This window comes from Camelus bactrianus, chromosome 4, assembly GCF_048773025.1.
Source record: "Camelus bactrianus isolate YW-2024 breed Bactrian camel chromosome 4, ASM4877302v1, whole genome shotgun sequence".
NCBI lineage: Eukaryota > Metazoa > Chordata > Mammalia > Artiodactyla > Camelidae > Camelus > Camelus bactrianus.
In genome coordinates, this window is record NC_133542.1 from 49,612,889 (window position 1) to 49,625,526 (window position 12,638).

Below are 12,638 nucleotides of genomic sequence, written 5' to 3' on the forward strand. Positions count from 1 at the left end.
AGTGTTTGTAAATATCCTTCAAGGGGTCTTGACTCCAGAGGCTTACCAGGTCCTCTGAAGTTAGCAGAGGAGATGGATCAATGTCTGTCCACATATCTAAGGAAGGAGACGTTTTCAAACAGGCATCACTAAGCCTTGATAAAGGCACTTCTCCCCTGTCCTGGGAGAGGATGGATCCTGTCCCTTCTGTAGCTCCTAAATCCTAGTGCACTCTGAAGTGAACTGTTTTCACCAACGACAGAATATGTGAAAATCCTCAGCAAGACATTCGGATCTCATATAAAAATCAGTTCCCATGATCCCCCAGACTCTCTCACTGTGCTCTGTGCATTACCAATAACCAAAGTTATTCTTCTCTCCAGAGCATGCTGAGAGAGAAAGCTATTTTACTGAAGATTGTTTCTTTGACATTCACGCTCCAACAAGGATAGTCTCTTCTGGGTCTAATTTGACTTCTTTATGTGCCAAGAGGAAACTTTCTATCTGAAGGGCAGGCATACAGATAACTGAAGAGCCTTTAGGAGGTACTTTATAATTTCCTTGAATTTCCTAGAATGTTTGGAGAATAATGTGTATTGATTACCTGTCTCTTTCAAAATGCTTAAAGTTCTCCTATCCTTTCATTTTTTTAAAAGGGAATTAACAGTGAAGAGAAAAAAATAAAAAATATACCAACTTACTCACCCATGTTTTCTGACTGAAAGGAGTGTGGCTTAAAATCCCATGAAATGTAATAGAGTCCATGCAAGGACAAGGGAAGCCAAGCAGCTATTCCTGATAAATTTGGAATTGGGGTCATGGAAATAAAAGAGATGGCAGTGACTCTTTGAGACCATGTCATAATCTGAACCTGACACTAGGATGGCCAGCATGACTGCACAGCGGCTTCAGGAGTCAAGGGTCGAAATCAGGAAGACGTAACCTTCAGCTGCCCAGCACAAAGGGAAGTGGAGATCTGAACATACCACAGACCTAGTCTGTGTCACTTAACATGTAAAGCATGCGACATTCCTAGGGCAATGTTCTGACAGAGAGTTCTGCTTCCAACCAATGAATTGGCATAAACACAATAAAAAAATTAAAGCTATGATCAATGATGTCACATAACAGCAAAACAAGTTTTGTTTTGTTTGTTTTACTCTAGTGCCATATATGTAGGATTTCTGAGCTCTTTTTTCTTGCAGCCTCAGCCTTACTTGGTCACCCCTGGGGACTGACATTTTAGCACAGTGAAGACCACCTATTCATGACACATGGATGAGCCATGGTACACATGTTGAAGCTTTGCTAGTTGAAAGAGCACTGGATTTAGAGACAGAGGACCTACATTCCTGATTGTTTCTACTAGCTGCATAACTCAGCACAAATCACCTAATTTTCTGAGTTGCTACATCTATAAAATGCAAAGTCTGAAAAATTCAAAGGACTAATCTTATGAAGTAGGCATTATCATCCCCATGTTACAGACGAGGAAACTGTAGCCATGGAGTTAATAAGGAAAAGAACTGAGACATCATAAGATTTTTTGGATTACTTTTCTAGTGTGTGTCTATATCATTTCCTGAGCTGGCCTTTACCAAGAAAGGAAAGGAGTGATCAGGAGTAGACTTCACAGTGTGGGAAGCCCAGGAAGGGGCATGAGTGGAGAGGGGAAAGAATGGTAGTGGAGCTACTGCTTATCCACTCAACACTCAAACCCATTCATGCTCTCATCCCTTGGATACACCCTCCCAGCTTCTAAGGTGAAGAAAAGGTCAGTTTCGAAACCTCTGAGGACCAATGCAAGTGGAGTTGCCTCACAAATGGAAACAAAGGCCTGGAGTCCACTCAAGGCACTGGATGATTCTGGAGCTTTCGTTTTTACATTAAATACATTATACATTTAATGCACTGTGGGTTAATTAATTAATTAATTAATAGTGCATTAGAAGTTTCACGTTAAACTTCCTTTATTGCGCCCAGTTTCGAGTATGGGGTGGCAAAAAAAATAACAGCTCCTGAAACCATTTTCTCTATTTTTCAAGGTGTCCTTTAGGGAAGTTAGAGTTACAACAAAGGAAGTAAAACAGAACCTTTGTTTTGGGCTCCTTTCTAGCTTTCCCGTAAGCCTTGGGTCCACCCTCAGTGCCAGCGCCAGCCCCACCTCCTTTACTCTGACAGGTTTCAGCTGCAGCCTCACCTCCTCAGAGAAGCCTTCCCTGGCTCCTCCCAGAACCTTTTCAGCCTTCTCACTCAAAGCACTAGGAACCTGTCCTCTACAGTATATCACATGCTTATATTTGTTCCATTAAACTTTGGTAATTATTGGTTAAGTGCTTGTCTTCCTGAGAGACTCTGAGCTTCCTGAGGACAGTGACTGTGTCTGTTTTGTTCACTCCTGAGTCCACAGAGCCAAGGGCAGTGCCTGGCACATGGCAGTAGATGCTGGATAAATATGTGTTAGCGGAATCATACCATGTTCATTAGTTTCTCCTTCCTCCCCAAGGTCTGAATCACTCACCACCAAGAGCTATTCGTAGAGCATGCACAGCGTGTGGCGTTGTGTTGGGTGACGTGGTGCCCAGGAACTCATCTCCACTCCTGGAGGGAGCTGGTGCTGAGCCAAGAGGCAACCATCATTGTGGCATCTTGAAAACACACTGTGTTTGTAGTCAGGACAACCTGCTTCAAGCTTCAGTTTCCCAACTGCAAAACAGGAATACAAACACCTAAATTCATCTACCTCTCAGAGTTGTTCTGAAGATCATATGTGAAAAATAGATCAGAGAAGTTTATATATTATGCAGCATCTTACCGTGAACTGTCCAATTTTTATAAGTGGTATAAGAGGTGGGTGACTTTTCTTAAGCCCTGGAGCAGAGCTCTTGTGTGCCTCTCTTTATCACTTCCTCCTCTCCAAGCCCCTCACAGGCATGTGGTCCCAGAGCTCTCATGGCCTAACCCCTTATTTCAGAGACAGGGAAACTGCAACATAGAGAGGGGAAGAGACCTGCTCAAAATTGCACGTGGCATCAAAGGCAGAGACAGGACTAGAATCTGGGTATCTGGTGTCCTTCCCACCCATCTACCTTGTGTTGCCTCTTTCCCATGTCTCCTTGGACCAATTTCCATAACCCTCAAAGGCTCCTTCTGCCCCTCTTGACACCATTCCAACCCTCACAGCACAGACTACAGACACACAAAGCCTATCAGTTGTTTGTTAAATATGAATTTAGTTGGATGTATAGTTGTTAGAGGCCCCCAAAATATTTTTGCCTAGGCCAACTTGACCCTATTAATCCTTCATTTTCCATTCATTGATTATTTTAATGAGGCACCTAATCAGCATCCCCTCTTATTCTCTCTCTTTGCAAAAATTAACCCATTTTTCCCTTATGGAAGAGAATTTTAGATTCATTGTTATTTGATTCATTTCAGCAGATCAAAGCCCAAGTCTGTGTAGCTGAGGTAGGAGCAGAGAGAGGGGGATCATGAAGGAGGAAGAGCAAACAATGCAATGGCAACAGGAGGAAGAGCAAATAGTGCAACGGCAACAGCAACAGTAGTAAGAGCACCCACTCACTACACCCTCCATAGCAGTGCTGTGCTAAGCCCTTAGCCTGTGTTATCTTATTTACTTCTTACAAGAGAAAACAAGGGAGTATACTGTGTTTAATAATGGCCGTCAAAATTCATGTCCACATGGAACCTTATAGATGTAATTAGTTAAGATGAGGTCATACTGTATAAGAAGAGAAAACAGAAACACAGACACACAGGAAGAATAGCATATGACTACAGAGGTAGAGATTGGAGGGATGCATCTATAAGCCAAGGAGTGCCAAGGATTTCTGGCAACTACCAGAAGCTAGGAAGAGGCAAGGAAAAATTCTTCCCTAGAGCCTTTGGAGAGAGTAAGGGTCTGCTGACACCTTGATTCTGTATTTCTAGCCTCCAGAACTGTGAGAGAAGAAGTTGCTGTTGTTTTAAGCCATCTAGTTTGTGGTAGTTTGTTATGGGAGCCATGGAAACGAATAGAGGAGGTATTAAAACTCCCACAAGCTAGATGAAGTGAGAAAGGGTTTCAAATTCAGCATCTTTGAACTGGATAACAACAGAAGCAAGGTGGGGGGATGCCTGTGATTGGTCTCCATTTTATGGGTTAGGCAACGTATAAATGACAAAATGCCAAGGCCACACAACAGTGACACAAGGTCACACAAGAGGTGAGTCATCCATCTCAAGTCAGGCCTAGAAAGATGCTCTTAAAAAACACAAATACCCTTCCTTGGCCCATCTCTGCTCCCTCCTCTGGACAGAGGGGGAAGATCATATCTCTTTCCCAGCATCATCCAGGGCAGGGCAGACTTCACAAAGGCAGGAACTCTCAGGCTCTTCCAGCCCCTCAGCCAGGCCGCTTTCTGGGTGTCAGGTCAATGGTTCTCAGATTTAACTTCCTAACTCTGACTTGTGGGGACCAAAAGGGAACCCAAAAAACTCATGGATCTTTGGTAAAGAACATAGTCTTGATCTAACAAGACAAAATTGGACTACATTTGAAAAAGCAGAGTGCTGTCAGCTTCTTATTTGGCCTTAAATGTGAAAACACTTCAACTAAAGTGGTTTCTTCTTGTCATTAATTCTCCTAAAGAGAAATCTACTTAAAAGTCATCACCCTTAAAGTGCCTTGAAAATTAGATGAGATTAAAATGATGATGTTAAAATGAAATTAAGTAATTGTTTTAGAGGGCAAGATTTTAGTTAATTGACCTAGAGCCTTGAGTGTCAAGCTAAAGAGTTCTAACTACTCTAGAAGCTACAGGAGAGATCATCAAAGAGCTCTGAGTCAGGAATGGTGTGTTCTCTGGAAAGGCATACTTGGCAGCCATGAAAGGATGGACTGGAGAAGAGACTAGAAGACCACATGAGGAGGTTGTGGTAAAGGCCCAAAGGAGAGAGCTGAGGCCTGACCTGGGCCTGGAGGGGCCAAGTGAGAGGGCAGATCAAAACACATTGCAGATGTACAATGGCATGTACTCCTGGCTAATTGTGGGCAATCAAATGAGAGAAATCCTGGATTTTAACAGTCTGTGAAAGTAAAAGGAGGAGAAAGAGCAAAGGTAGACAGGAATACAAGTCTGGTTTTGGCAACATGGAAGTTGATGTGACCATGGAAACCCTGGTCAGTTATCTGAATCCTGATCTGCTCGTTCTGCTTGTTTTAGTGACAGAAATATAAACTTCCATCTTATTAAGTCATTAATAGTTGGGGGTTTGGTTTCTGTCTCTTGTAATCAAATACAAGCCTAATACCAATTTGGGGGCTCTTCCTTACACCTACAGTCTCCTTTGAAAAGATAACTACTTCATCTCCAGAATGTTGATAGTTTTGAAAGAAGCTTCTGCTCCCTCTCAGAGTCCTCAAATTCAATCTGTTTTCAAAGCTTATAGTTTCTCCTTTAAAAATAACTTTTAGATTCACCTTTCCAATCTAGCATCCTTCTTGATGCTCCTGTCTAAGTGACTGCTCATCTGGTACTGCACCCCTCTTCTCCAGAATATGTAAGGAGCTCATACGACTTAATAAGAAAAAAAAAAAAAACCCAATCCAAAATTGGGCAGAAGACCTAAACAAGCAATTCTCCAATGAAGACATACAAACGGCCAATAGGCACATGAAAAATGCTCAGTATCGCTAATTACTAGAGAAATGCAAATCAAAACTACAATGAAGTATCACCTCATACCAGTCAGAATGGCCATCATTCAAAAGTCACAAATGTTAAATGCTGGAGATGTTGTGAAGAAAAGGGAACCCTCCTACACTGTTGGTGGGAATGTAGTTTGGTGCAGCCACTACGGAAAACAGTATGGAGATGCCTCAAAAAATTAAAAACAGACTTACCATATGATCCAGCAATCCCACTTCTGGGCATTTATCCAGAGGGAATGCTAATTCGAAAAGATACATGCACACTAATGTTCAAAGAAACACTATAAACAATAGCCAAGACGTGGAAACAACCAAAATGTCCATCAACAGAGGACTGGATAAAGAAGAGGTGGTATATTTATACAATGGAATACTACTCAGCAACAAAAAAGAATAAAATAATGCCATTTGTAGCAACATGGATGGACCTAGAGATCATCATTTTAAGTTAAGTAAGTCAGACAGATAAAGAAAAATACCATATGATATCGCTCATATGTGGAATATGAGAAAAAAAGGGGGGGACACTAATGAACTCATCTACAAAACAGAAACAGACTTGCAGACATAGTAAACAATCTTATGGTTATCAGGAAAAGGGGGCAGAAAGGCATAAATTTGGGAATTTGAGATTTGTGAATGTTAGTCACTATATATAAAAATAGATAAAAAACCAAATTTCTTCTGTATAGCACAGGGAACTATATTCAATATCTTGTAATAACCTTTAATGAAAAATAACAAGCAAATGAATATATATATATATATATATATATATATATATGAATGAGACATTGTGCTATATACCAGAAATTGACATATTGTAACTCACTGTACTTCAATATGAATAAATAAATAAATATATACATACATACAAACAAACTAGAATCTACAACCTCATACCCTTGAGGACTGTTACCATAAAAAAACAGAAAATTACAAGTGTTGATGAGAATGTGGAAAAATTGGAACCCTTGTGCACTGCTGAGAATGTAAAATGGTGTAGCCATTGTGAAAAACATTCCTCAAAAAATTAAAAATAGAATTACCATATGATCCAGCAATTCCACTTCTGGGTATGTACTCAGAATTGAAATCAGGGTTTTGAACAGATATTTATACACCCATGTTCACAGCAGCATTATTTTCAATATCCAAAAGCTGGAAGTGTCCACTGATGGATGAATAGCTAAACAAAATGTCGAATATACATATATATACACACACATACATACAATGGAGTATTATTCAGTCTTAAAAAGCAAGGAAACTCTGACACATGTTACAACATGGGTGAACCTTTAGGACATTATGTTAAGTGAAATAAATCAGTCACAAAAAGACAAATACTGTATGATTCCACTTATATCAGATACCTAGAATGGGCAAATTCATAGAGACAGAAAGTAGAATGGTGGTTGCTAGGGGCTGGGGCAGGGGAATGAGGAGTTATCATTTAGTGGGTTCAGAGCTTCTGCTTAGGAAGATGAAGAGTTCTGGAGATTAGTTACATAACAATGTGAATGTACTTAAAGCACTATTAAACCATACACTTAAAAAATGGTCAAGATGGTGAATTTTATGTTGTGATTTTACCACAACTAGAAATAATTTTTTAAATTAGAATTTATAGTATTTGGTGCTCAATTCTGGAAACACATTTGAATCACCTGGGGAATTATTAAAAGAAGACATTGATTCTTCTCCCCTCTCTTCCCCACCCGCCACTGGAGATAGTTATCTAATGGGTTTGAAGTACAGTTTTGGATGATTCTAATGTGTAACCACAGGAATCACTGGTACAGAAATTAGGGGAAAAAATGTCAGTGATCTCACACCTATTTTATAGACATGGAGTCTTAGAAAAAAATGTGGGAGAGGAAGAAGAAAGAGCTCACACCTTAGTTTAACATACTGAAGGTTGATTCCCACCCTACTACTTCCTAACTTTGTAATATTGGGCAACTTACGCCTCAGTGCCTGGCAAAGGACTCAGTATTTGCCTGATGCCTGGCACACAGGAAGCTATCCATTGATGTTAGACAAACAAATAAATAACACATCTCTCTGGTAGCATAATAACTATGATGTCACATAATTCAGAGAATTAGCTACTAGAAACAATAAAGGTAAAGTCCCACATAGTGCATGGCACACAGTAGGCATGCAATAAATGAGAGATATTACTACAAACACTACGAAAGGGAAGACCTTCAGAGATCATTTAATTCAATCTTTTCACTTAGCAGATAACAATGAGGAACAGTTAAGAGAAAGGATTCTTTACCCAGTGTTCATTTTATTGTATAATAGCCTTCCACTTTTTAAACTTCTGTTGTTTGAGGGTTTCTGTGCAAATACCTACACTATGACTTCCAAAAATCAATGCTGCAGTTCAAACTGTCACTTTTGACAGGAACTGGGATGTGTCAGATAAGCCTCAGGTGCCTTGCTCAGCAATGTTAGATGGCAGAATGTATCTCTTTATTACAATCTGTGGAACATCAAATCTGAGATGATGACCTTGAGACTCAGGTCTGAGTCACTCTATGTATTGAAGGCAATTTCCTGGGGTTCCCTGGGGAGTAAATCACTCCTTGCTGATTTTCAAGGGTTTTCTCTAAAATGAGGCATCAAAGCTTCCAAACTGTCAAGACCTCAGTGACCTACCAGCCACCCGTGGTGCCCTGTGGCTCTCAGTTATTCACTCCCTACAGAGTGTTACCAGAGGGAGGCACCCATTAAAAATGAAGAGTCCAAGACCTGAGGGTGCAATCCTGTGGTCTCCCTTTTCCCAGGCTCCCAGGTACCTCCTAACGCATGCTAAAGTTGAGAAGCACTGTCATTCCAGGAACCATCTGGCAGTTCATTCATTCCAGTGTTTAATATTTTATTGAGCAGGTACTCCATGCAGGCCCTGTCTTTGGCACTATAGATAAGGCCAGAGAAGACCTTGTTTTTATCTTCAAGGAACTCAGAATCTGCTGGAGGGCAGACAAACAGCAGGTGATATAGTACAGTGCAGCCATTCATTTCATTTCATTCACCAAACAATTATCAAGAGCCCACCATATTCTAGGCATAGATTCACATAAAGGCCTCATAATATGCATAAAGTATAGTGGTTAAGCCATGGACATGGCATCTGCCTGCTTAGCTCTTCTACTCACTATCAGAGTGACCTTGGGCACATGACTTAACCTCTGTGTGCCTCAGTTTCCTCATCTGTAAAATGGAGACAATAATGGCACTTTTCTCACAGGATAACTGTGATGACCAAATGAGTTAATATATGTAAAGCTTAGAATACTCTCCTGGCACATTGTAAGTCCTATGTAGACTTCTACAGGAAACTAAGCCTCATGAAGACCAAGATTTTTGTCTGTTTTATCCCTAAAACCTAGAGTGGTAATTGCCACATAATAGGCAATTACTAAATATTTGTTGATGTTGAATGAATAAATAAATTTCTGTGGGAGATTGCAGCAACATGGCCGACTGGAGCTGGAATTAATTTATTCTTCTCCTCTCTTATAACACATATATGTTGGGCAATATAAATAACCATTTAAAAATACATATCTGGGCTCAAAAGAAAGACAAATCCCCAGATACTGAAAAAGACAAAGAAATCACAGGCAGAAGTGTAAGCAGAAGCTGGCACATTAGAAATCTCAGAAGTTGCCAATTCTTTTAATGATGGTGGTGATGGGGATGATGAAGATGATGGCTGGAAGAAGATAAGTCTCAAGAAAAATTATGGGGCACAGTCTTTCTAGACCCACTATCTGGGAAGTCATTCTTTCTCCTGCTTTTGCCTGAGATGAATAGGACCCACATATTTACTAAAAAGATTTCAACTTTCACGTAGGTGGGGTTACCTAGCTCATCTCCATCTAAACTGATCATGTTCATCACATGATCGCTGGACTTCATACACTGAACAAGGCTTGGAAATTTCCCTGAGGCTCTTCTTCCTGGTCCTGGGTCATCCACACCCAAAGTCGTAGACTCACAGGCTCTAATGTTTAGAAGAGACGTGACAGGTCAACAAGTTCAAACTCCCACCCAGTGCTGCACTTCACTGTTGACCATAGCCATTAAGCTTGTCCAGTCTACTGATCATTTCTAAGGAAAGGACTCAACTTTCATGAGTCTGTTAGAAGAGATTAACATTGAGACTTCTTACAGCCTGCGATAACCTGTTCTGGCTCTAGCTGCTTGGGATACCAATCTATAAGGAATAATAAAACATTGGAAAAATAGTAATATGGTGCCTACAAACTCAGATTTCTGCATGATTCCTTTAAAACTGCCAATATGTAAGTTGGACCCGCTGAAAACAATGTAATACATTGATTGGAATAGAAATTTTAAAAGTATTCTTAGTCGGCACTAACCAGTCCAAGGTGAGTATTTTCATTCTTTGCACATGCAAAGTATACAGTGCATCTACTGGATGCACCACAAACTCTGAGACTAGCCAGCTAGTATTCTAAAATCAAATAGTACATAGTAAAGTGCTGTTCACTGGAAATGAGCAATTCCTTTTATTATTAAAAATTTAAACTCTTTAGTATACCTCCCCAAAAGGTATCTGATTCTGAAAATTCGCAATTCCTAGATAATTCTAAATAGATAAAAGTGTTATATGCATTGAGTAGACATAATAAATCTTTTTTTAACATAAAGAGGCACACCATTTTTATTACTAGAAAATCAGTTTCTCCCTGAACCTACTAAATATTAAACAAACATTTCGAGATTCTCTTTTTCAAAGGTGCCCATATGTCTCATTCTAGTCCTGGTTCTGTGTCATTGCACACACCTTCTCATTACCTGCCTCTGGTCCCCCAAACATCCATACCCATGCTTGGTCAGCCTCTGAAAACCAACTTTGCTTCTAGACAATCAGGGACTCCTGGAGGAGACTTAAGGGAGACCTCAATTCCCCTTCCCACTGTCAGAGGTAGCGCAGTACACTGATAAGGCCCCAGGGTCAAGCTACCTGGGTTTGCTTCTTGGTTATAGAATGCACATGTGACCCCTCAATAACCATCTGACCCTGGTCAGGTTACTCAACATCTCTGAGTCTTTTATCTCATCTGTACAACAGGGGTGACAGTAATAATACCTTACTCATTGTGCAAGTCCTGAGCTAAAATGAGTGAACGTGTGGAAAGCACACAGAACAGTGATTGGCACATAGTAAATGCCCAATGCATATTAGCTATTGTGACTATTGTCATTGTGCCCTCTTTGATCCTAGATGACTCTTTCCTCTCCATTCTATCTCAGGCTTGTGCCACCTCACAATCAAATTTCTGCCATGATTTGGGGCTGGGGCTATGGAAATATGAGAGTAGAAATTAGAGAAGATTTCAAATTGGCAGTGACATTGAGGTTGGAAAATAAAAAATTTCTTCCTCTCTCTATGAGTGCTTATCAGAAAATTAGAAAGGGAGGATATGAAACAATTACAAAATCCCCTTAAAATTCTTTATGGGCCAATCAGGGTCCCTTCAGCTACTTCCTTCTATATATTCTCAGGCTGATATATTCTTTTCTCTCTCTTTCTCTTCCTCTATATCACATCTTCCCAACCTTGCTTATCCTTCAGTGCTTTCCCCCTAACTTTGTCTTTTCTAAAATTCCTAAGCCCAAAGGCATGCCATATATCAGCTGCAGTAACACCAGGGCTTAGCAGAGCAGAGTTAACACATCCAAATTTTCCTGAGCTCTCTATTCCTCAGAATATGAGTAACTTTGAAAAAACCACATACAAGAGTTTAGTTAGGCAAAAATAAAATGAGATAGCTTATTGGACCCAAACTGCTTTTTATTTGTGCCATCTTTGTCAGTGTTCCATATAAATTTTAATTATACTAAAAGAAGAATTAAGGAATAACTGTCAGGAGGACAGTGAAATTGACAGGACTGCTGTAGGTTATGAAAGTTGTTCACTGTACAAAGGCAACCAGCTAAAGGTTTAGTGGGGCCTGAAATCGAGCCTCTCACTCAAAAAGCTGTGCATACTGGGACAGGTGGAATTTATTCAGAAGGGACATCTTTTCTTATTTCACACAAAGACACCACATGGGCTAGGAGTGGTTACATACAGAGTTATTGAGTAAATAAGCATATCTGAAATATATTGAGGATAATGGGACCCAGATTTCTCATTATCATAGAAAAGAGTTTCAAATATGGAAAAGGTGTTCAGTTGGATGTTTCAATGTGAACTTATGACTTTTAATTTAGATAGATATAATTTATGTGGTGTGGAAAGGTGTGTACATGGATACATTTCCTAGCTATTTCCACCAAGAAAGAGGACCTAGAATCCATGATATACCAGATCACCCCTAGTAGCCCAGATTTTTGTTTCTAAAATACTATTCTCTGCTGAAAGGAATCACAGCCCATTGGAAAGATGTCCTAGCCCAAGGAAAGTACAAGATGAGCCAGGAACATCTTGTGATTTTAAAAAGTAAGAAAGTGCTAAAAAATATTGGGAATATGTCAAAAATACACAAGGCCAGTTTGAAAGGGTTCCCTCCTTCCACCTATCTGGTCTCCCAAACACACATGCTCATGCTTGGCCAAATCAGGAAACATTTGAGCATCAAAATAAGTAATTACAACCATACATTATAACCCATTAAATAAAATTATAATCTATGAGTCTATACTGACACAAACAAATAAATGAATAAAAAATAAGTGAGAGAGAAGAAAAAGCTGTACCTTAAAATAGAATGCCAACTAATAAATATAGAACGAATAATACAAGTTAGAAAGTTGTCATTTCAGGCAAAATGATCAATGGATGCTAAAATTAATGGGTGAAAATGTGATGGGGAACAGGATATTTACATTCCAAAGTATCACACCCTAAAATATTTATCAGTTAGTGAACACAAAATATTTATTCATTGCTAAGTAC

At 39.7% G+C, this 12,638-nt stretch overlaps 1 long non-coding RNA gene across 1 annotated transcript in view; it reads right to left on the reverse strand.

Moving 5' to 3' along the window:
• The window catches only part of LOC123616277 (uncharacterized), a 469,197-nt gene that overhangs the window by 220,726 nt on the left and 235,833 nt on the right, over positions 1–12,638 (reverse strand). Inside the window, exon 4 of the long non-coding RNA XR_012506459.1 lies at positions 2,501–2,685. This is a non-coding gene — a long non-coding RNA (uncharacterized LOC123616277). The remainder of the gene's footprint in view (positions 1–2,500; positions 2,686–12,638) is intronic.